The following is a 6,290-nucleotide window of genomic DNA, read 5'->3' on the forward strand; positions in this document are numbered from 1 at the left end:
AATTCTTTATCAAATATATATTTTAGAAAAATTTTTCCCACCTCGTAATTTGTCTTTTTATCTTCCTAGAAATGTGTCCTTCACAAAACAAAAGATTTTCATTTCGTTGAAGCCCAATTTATCATTTTTTTTCTTTTATGGTTCATCATTTTACTGTTCACCTGACCCAAGATCACACAGGTTTTCTCCTGTGTTTTTTTCTAGAATTTTTGTAGTTGTAGTTCTTAAATTTAGGCCTGTGATCCATTTTCAGTTCATTTTACTATATGGCATGAGGTAAGGTTGTAAATTCATTCTTTTGCATTTATTTTTATTATTTTTATTTTTTTATTGTTTATTTAGTTTCAAGTATATAGTACATTGGTTAGACATCTATATAGTTCATAAAATGATCCCCCCCAATTGCACCCTTCCTCCCCTGACCCTCCACCTAGCCAACGTATTAATGCTAACTGCATTCCCTATGCTGTGCTCCCCATCCCTGTGACCATCCATCAGCTATTAATTTGTACTTCTTTAGTCCTTTACCCCATTCTCCCAGCCCCTCAAACTCCCCTCCCCTCTGTCAGACACCAAATTGTCCACTACATTTGTGAGTTTGTTTTTGATTAGTTTGTTTTTTTTATTCCTTAGATTCCACATATAAGTGAAATCATATAGTGTTTATCTTTCTCTGTCTGACTTAAATACCTTCTAGGTCCATCAAAGCAATACCTTTTTCCATCCCCTTCCTTTTCATATATAGGGATCATGTTTTCTTATCCTTTTAATCTCTCTATCTTTTGGTTGGAGCACTTAATTTTTTCCATTTAAGGTACTTATTGATAGGAATGTAGTTGTTACCATTCTTTATTCATGTTTTTGATACATGTCTTTTCTTCTTTAAAAAGTCCCTCCAACACTTCCTGTAATATTGGCTTGGTGGTGATAAATTTCTTTTTGTCTTTATTTGTCCTTCAACTCTAAATGATAGCTTTGTTGGATAAAGTATTCTTGGTTGTAGATCCTGGGTCTTCATTCTTTTGAAATTTTTTTGCCAAGCCTTTCTGTCCTGCATAGTCTCTCTTGACTAATCAGCTGTAGGCATATGGGTGTTCTTTTATGTGTAATTATTTGTTTTTCTCTTGCTGCTTTTAAATTTTTTTCTTTGTATTTAAACTTTGGCATTTTAATTATGATGTGTCTTGGTGTAGTCCTCTTTGGATCCTTGATTTTTGGAATCCTCTGAGCTTCCTGGGGTTTTATGTCCATTTCCTTCGCCAGGTTAGGGAAATTTTCCATCATTATTTCTTCAAACAGCTGTTCAACATCTTGATTTTCTTCACTTACGCCGATCAGACGGATTTTGGGAGGCTTAATAGTGTCCCATATCTTCCTTAAATCATTTTTATAGTCTTGGCCTCTTTTTTCTTGCCATTCTGTTCGAGTGTCCTGATTGGCTTTCCTGTCCTCCTCTAGATAGGGCATGCGATTCTCTTCTTTGTTCACTTTGTTTATTCCTTTGTTTACTCCATTTAATATGCTTTTCATCTCAGATAATGTGTTCTCCATTTCAGACTGGTTCCCTCTTTTAATCTCCAACCCTATTTTTATCTCTTTGTTAGAGTTCTCTACTTTTCCCAAAAGTTCATTGAGCATCTTTATAACCAGTGTTTTGAACTCTGCATCTGTTAAATTACTTGTCTCCATTATATCTGGATCTCTGTTCTGTTCTATCTATGGTTTCTGCTTCTTTGTCTTCCCATTTTGGCTGTCTTTCCATGTCTGTTTCTATGTACTAAGCAAAGCTCCTAAGTCTTCCCGTTAGCCCAAGCCTCTACCCCTCTGGGGCCACCTGTCAAGATTCAGCAAGCAATCCACAGATGCTGTGCTTATAGATGCCTCAAAAGGCCACACCAGAAACCGAGGTTAGCTGCCTCCAGTGTGAGTCTAGGCACTGCTCAGCAAGGTTCATCTGATTCGCTGAGTTTATACCTGGATGTTGCTTAGGTGGGGCTCGGGTTGGGGGACGTGGGGTTTCAGGGACTCCTCTGGGTGGAGCGACCTCTGTTATCCACTTTAATGACATCACGGCTATGGCAGCGCTGTGTCCGCGCACTGGGAGTGGGGAGGGCTCAACAGGGAACAACGGATACCATGGGCACTTCTGTACCAAGTGAGCCTCGCCTCTGACCCTTACCCTCTTACAATTCAGTGTATTCCTGTAAGTCCTTTGGCCCCCCCAGAGCAGCCAGTCCAGTGCTAGTGCTCAGAGTGAGCAGGTCCATTGTCACAAAAATCTGCTCACAGACGTGGCCCCTTTAAGAGGCATCTGCCCCGGCCACTGCCGCGGCCTCCGTCTCATTTAGCTGCTCGGAACCGGGGCTCCCCACGTCCTCACCCCGTCCTACCTTCTGCCGTTGCAGAGAGCTTTCCCCGACTTCTCTCTAGTTGTATGGCTTGTTCATCTAGATCCTAGGCGATTTTTCTTTGCTGCTGCTCCTCGTTTCCATCACAACCTTGATTTGGTTGCCAGAGGGATGAACAGAGCCTCTATCATCTACGCCATTTTGAAGGACTCCCTGAACATCTTTTCATGTGTTTATTTGCTATCTGTGTGTATCCTCTTCGGGAAAATGTCTTTGCATGTCTTTTGCCCATTTCTTAATTGAATTGTTTGCTTTTCTTAATGTGCAGTTTTTAGAGTTCTTTATATAGGCTAGATACTATAGTCAGATATGTGGTTTGCAAATATTTTTTCTCAACTTTTTAATTCGTCTTTCCATCCTTTTATCAGTCTTTCATAGAGTGAAAATTTTTAATTTTGGTGAGATCTCATTTATCAATTTTTCCTTTTATGAACCATAGTTTTAATTTAAAATCGTATATATTTAAGGTGCACAACATGATGATTTGATGTACATATACAGTGAAACTATTACTATAGTAAAGGTAATTAACATATTATCTCCTAACCTAGTTACCATATTTTTTGGTGAGGAGAACACCTGAAATCTACTCTCTTAGCAAACTTCCAGTATTTGATACAGTATTATTAACTATAGTCATCATCTTGCATATTAGCTCTCTAGACTTATTTTACCTATATAACTGCAACTTGGTACCCTTTGACCAATATCTTCCCCATTTACCCCATCCCCACTACAGTCCGATAACTACTGTTCTACTCTCCACTTCAAGAATTTGACTTTTTTAGTCTACGGCCATGCTACCCTGAACAAGCCTGATCCCGTCTGATCTCAGAAGCTAAGCAGGATTGGGCCTGGTTAGTACTTGGACGGGAGATCACCTTAGAAGACCAGGTGCTGTAGGTGTAAAAAAAAAAAAAGAATTTGACTTTTTTAGATCCCACATATAAGTGAGATTATACAGGATTTTTTCTTTCTGTGTCTGGCTCATTTCGTTTAACCCTTATCTCATTTGCCTTGAGAATACTCACCAGAGATGCTTGCAGCTGCAACATTTACCCCGAGATAACTCACGGGTTACAGTCCTAACTTTACCCCCAAAGTTTGCCATGACATTTCTCATTTTTATTATTATTTTCACATTGCTCTAGTATATCAATAGTCTTTGGAAACAAATGACATTATTCTATTTATAGCATTCTGTTTTTAGGTAGTGAAAATGTCAAATCCTGGAAAACATAGCGTTCCTACACGTGATGTTAAACAAACGCTGGCAGCTAACTGCACTTTTTTTTTCTAAATGGGAAAAAGGTTAACATAATGTATGGACCGTGCTTTTGATATCAAATCTAAAACCTTTTTGCTCAGTCCTAAGTTCCAAAGATATTCTCCTATGTTTTGTTATTTTTATGCATATGTTTTATAGTTTTGTGTTTACATTTTAGTCCATGATCTATTTTTAGTTAATTTTTATAATGTGAGGTTTTCTTTCCTTCTTTTTCTGCCACTTCAGTACCGTTTATTGAAAAGGCTAGGCCTCCTTCATTGGATTGCATTTGCTCTTTTGTCAAAAATTAATTAGGGATATTTGTGTGGATCTATTTCTGGATTATCTATTCCGTTCCATTGATCTATGTGTCTATTCCTCTATCAGTTCCTATAGCTATATAGTAAGATTTAGTATTGGAAAAAGTGACCCCTCCCACTTTATTTTTTTAAAATTGTTTTTGGTTATCCTTTCATTGCCATATAAATTTTAGAATAAGCTTGTCTCTGTCTACAAAAAATTTGCTAAGATTTTTACAGAAATTTTGTTAAACCTACAGATGAATTTAGGGAGAATTGACATTTTTACTACATTGTGTCTTTTAATACATGAACATGGTATGTTTATCAATATATTTAGGCCTTCTTTTCTATTATCAGAATTTTATTTTTTCATTAGATAAATCATATTCATATTGTGCTTACACTTATATCTAAGTATATACTATTAAAATGTAATGGTGGATTACATTAATTGATTTTTCAAATAATGAACCAGTCCTGCATACCTTGAATAAATTCTACTTGGTCATGGTGTATTACTTTTTTATACATTATTGTATATAATTTACTAAAAAAAATTTTTTGAGGATTTTTATGTCTAAATTTATGAGATATATTGATCTGTATTCTTTTTCTTTATGAGATGTCTGTCTATGTTTGGTATGAGGATAATACTAATCTCATAAAATGAGTTAGGAAGTAAAACTTCCTTTTCTATATTCTAGAAGAGACTGTGTAAACTTGGTGTTGATTTTTTGAATGTTAGGTAAAATTCTTCATTGAAACCATCAGGGAGATTTTTCTGAGGGGTTTTAAATTACAAATTCAATTTCTTTAATAGTTATAAGATTAATAAGGTTATCTACTTCACTTTGACTGAGGTTTGGTAGTCTATGGTTTTCAAAAAATTGGCTGATCTCTTCTAAATCCAATAGTGTAAAGTTGTTTGTAATATTCCCTTATTATCCTTTTAACAGCTACATGATTTATTATGATATCCCCCATTTTATCCTAATAGTGATAACTTTTTTGTCAGTCTTGCTAGAGGTTTGTCAAATTATTGATTTTTCTCCAAATAAAATGGCATTTTGTTTCATTAATTTTCTCTATTGTTTTTCTTTTGAATTTCATTGATCTCTACTCTTATTTTAATTTTATAATTCTTTTTGCTTTATTTTTATTTTTCTAGTTGCTTGAAATGGGAACTTAAATTAGTAATTTGATATCTTTACTATTTTCTAGTATAAACATTTAGTGCTGTGAATTTTCTTCTCAGCACTGCTTTAGCTGCGTCCCACAAATTTTGATATGTGTATTTGCATTTTCATTCAGTTCCATATTTTAAAAATATTTCCTTTGCTATTTCTTCTTTAATCCGTGGATTCTTTTAAATTATGTTGTTTAATTTGTAAGAGTTTGGAGATTTTCCTGTCATCTTTTTGTTATTGGTTTCTAGTTTGATTACATTCTGGTCAAAACACATCCACTATATAACTTCAATTTTTTAAAATGTGTTAAGGTTTGTTTTATGACCCAGGATATGGTTTACCTTGGTGAATTTTCCTTGGCACTTGAAAAGTATATATATTATGGTCTTAGGTGCAGTGTTCTACAAATGTTCATTAGATCCTTTTGGTTAATGGTTTTGTTCAATTCTTCTATATTCCTTCTGATTTTCTGCCTAATAGTTCTATCAATTGCTGAGAATTATATGTTAAAACTCCCAACTATAATTGTGGATTTGTCTATTCCTCTTTTTAGTTTTGTCAGTTTTGCTTACTTTGATGCTCTGATGTTTGGTGCATATACATTTTGGAAGGGTATATCCTCTTGGTGGATTAATTTTTTTATCATCATGTATTTATCTTCTTGGTGAATTAATCTTTTACCATTATGTATTATCCCTCTTTCTCCCTAGCAATTTTCTTTGCTCTGAAGTCTATTTTGTCTATTGTTAATATAGCCAATTCCTGCTTTTTTAAATTAATGTTTGCATGATAAATCTTTTTCCATTCTTTTGTTTTCAACCTAACTCTGTCATTATGTTGAAAATGAATTGCCTATAGGCAGCATATAGTTGGATCATAATTTTTGTCTATTCTGCCAATCTCTGTCTTTTAATTGGTATATTTACACCATTTATATTTGAAGTAGCTATTGATATGTTAAAGTTTAAGTCTGCCATTTTATTATATTTTCTGTTTTTCCTCTCTTCCTCTGTTGCTTTTTACTGCCTTCATGTGAGTTACTTAAACATTTAGATAACATTTTTAGAGTTCCAACTTGATTTATTTATAATTTTTAGTATATTGCATACCATATAAAGATATATAT

General features: G+C 34.4%; 1 pseudogene; it reads left to right on the forward strand.

Moving 5' to 3' along the window:
- Nucleotides 1-3,195: 3,195 nt before the first annotated feature.
- On the forward strand, nucleotides 3,196-3,314 carry LOC112480954 (annotated as a pseudogene).
- Nucleotides 3,315-6,290: the final 2,976 nt, after the last annotated feature.

Source organism: Pteropus alecto, unplaced genomic scaffold (assembly GCF_000325575.1).
Source record: "Pteropus alecto unplaced genomic scaffold, ASM32557v1 scaffold190, whole genome shotgun sequence".
Lineage (NCBI taxonomy): Eukaryota > Metazoa > Chordata > Mammalia > Chiroptera > Pteropodidae > Pteropus > Pteropus alecto.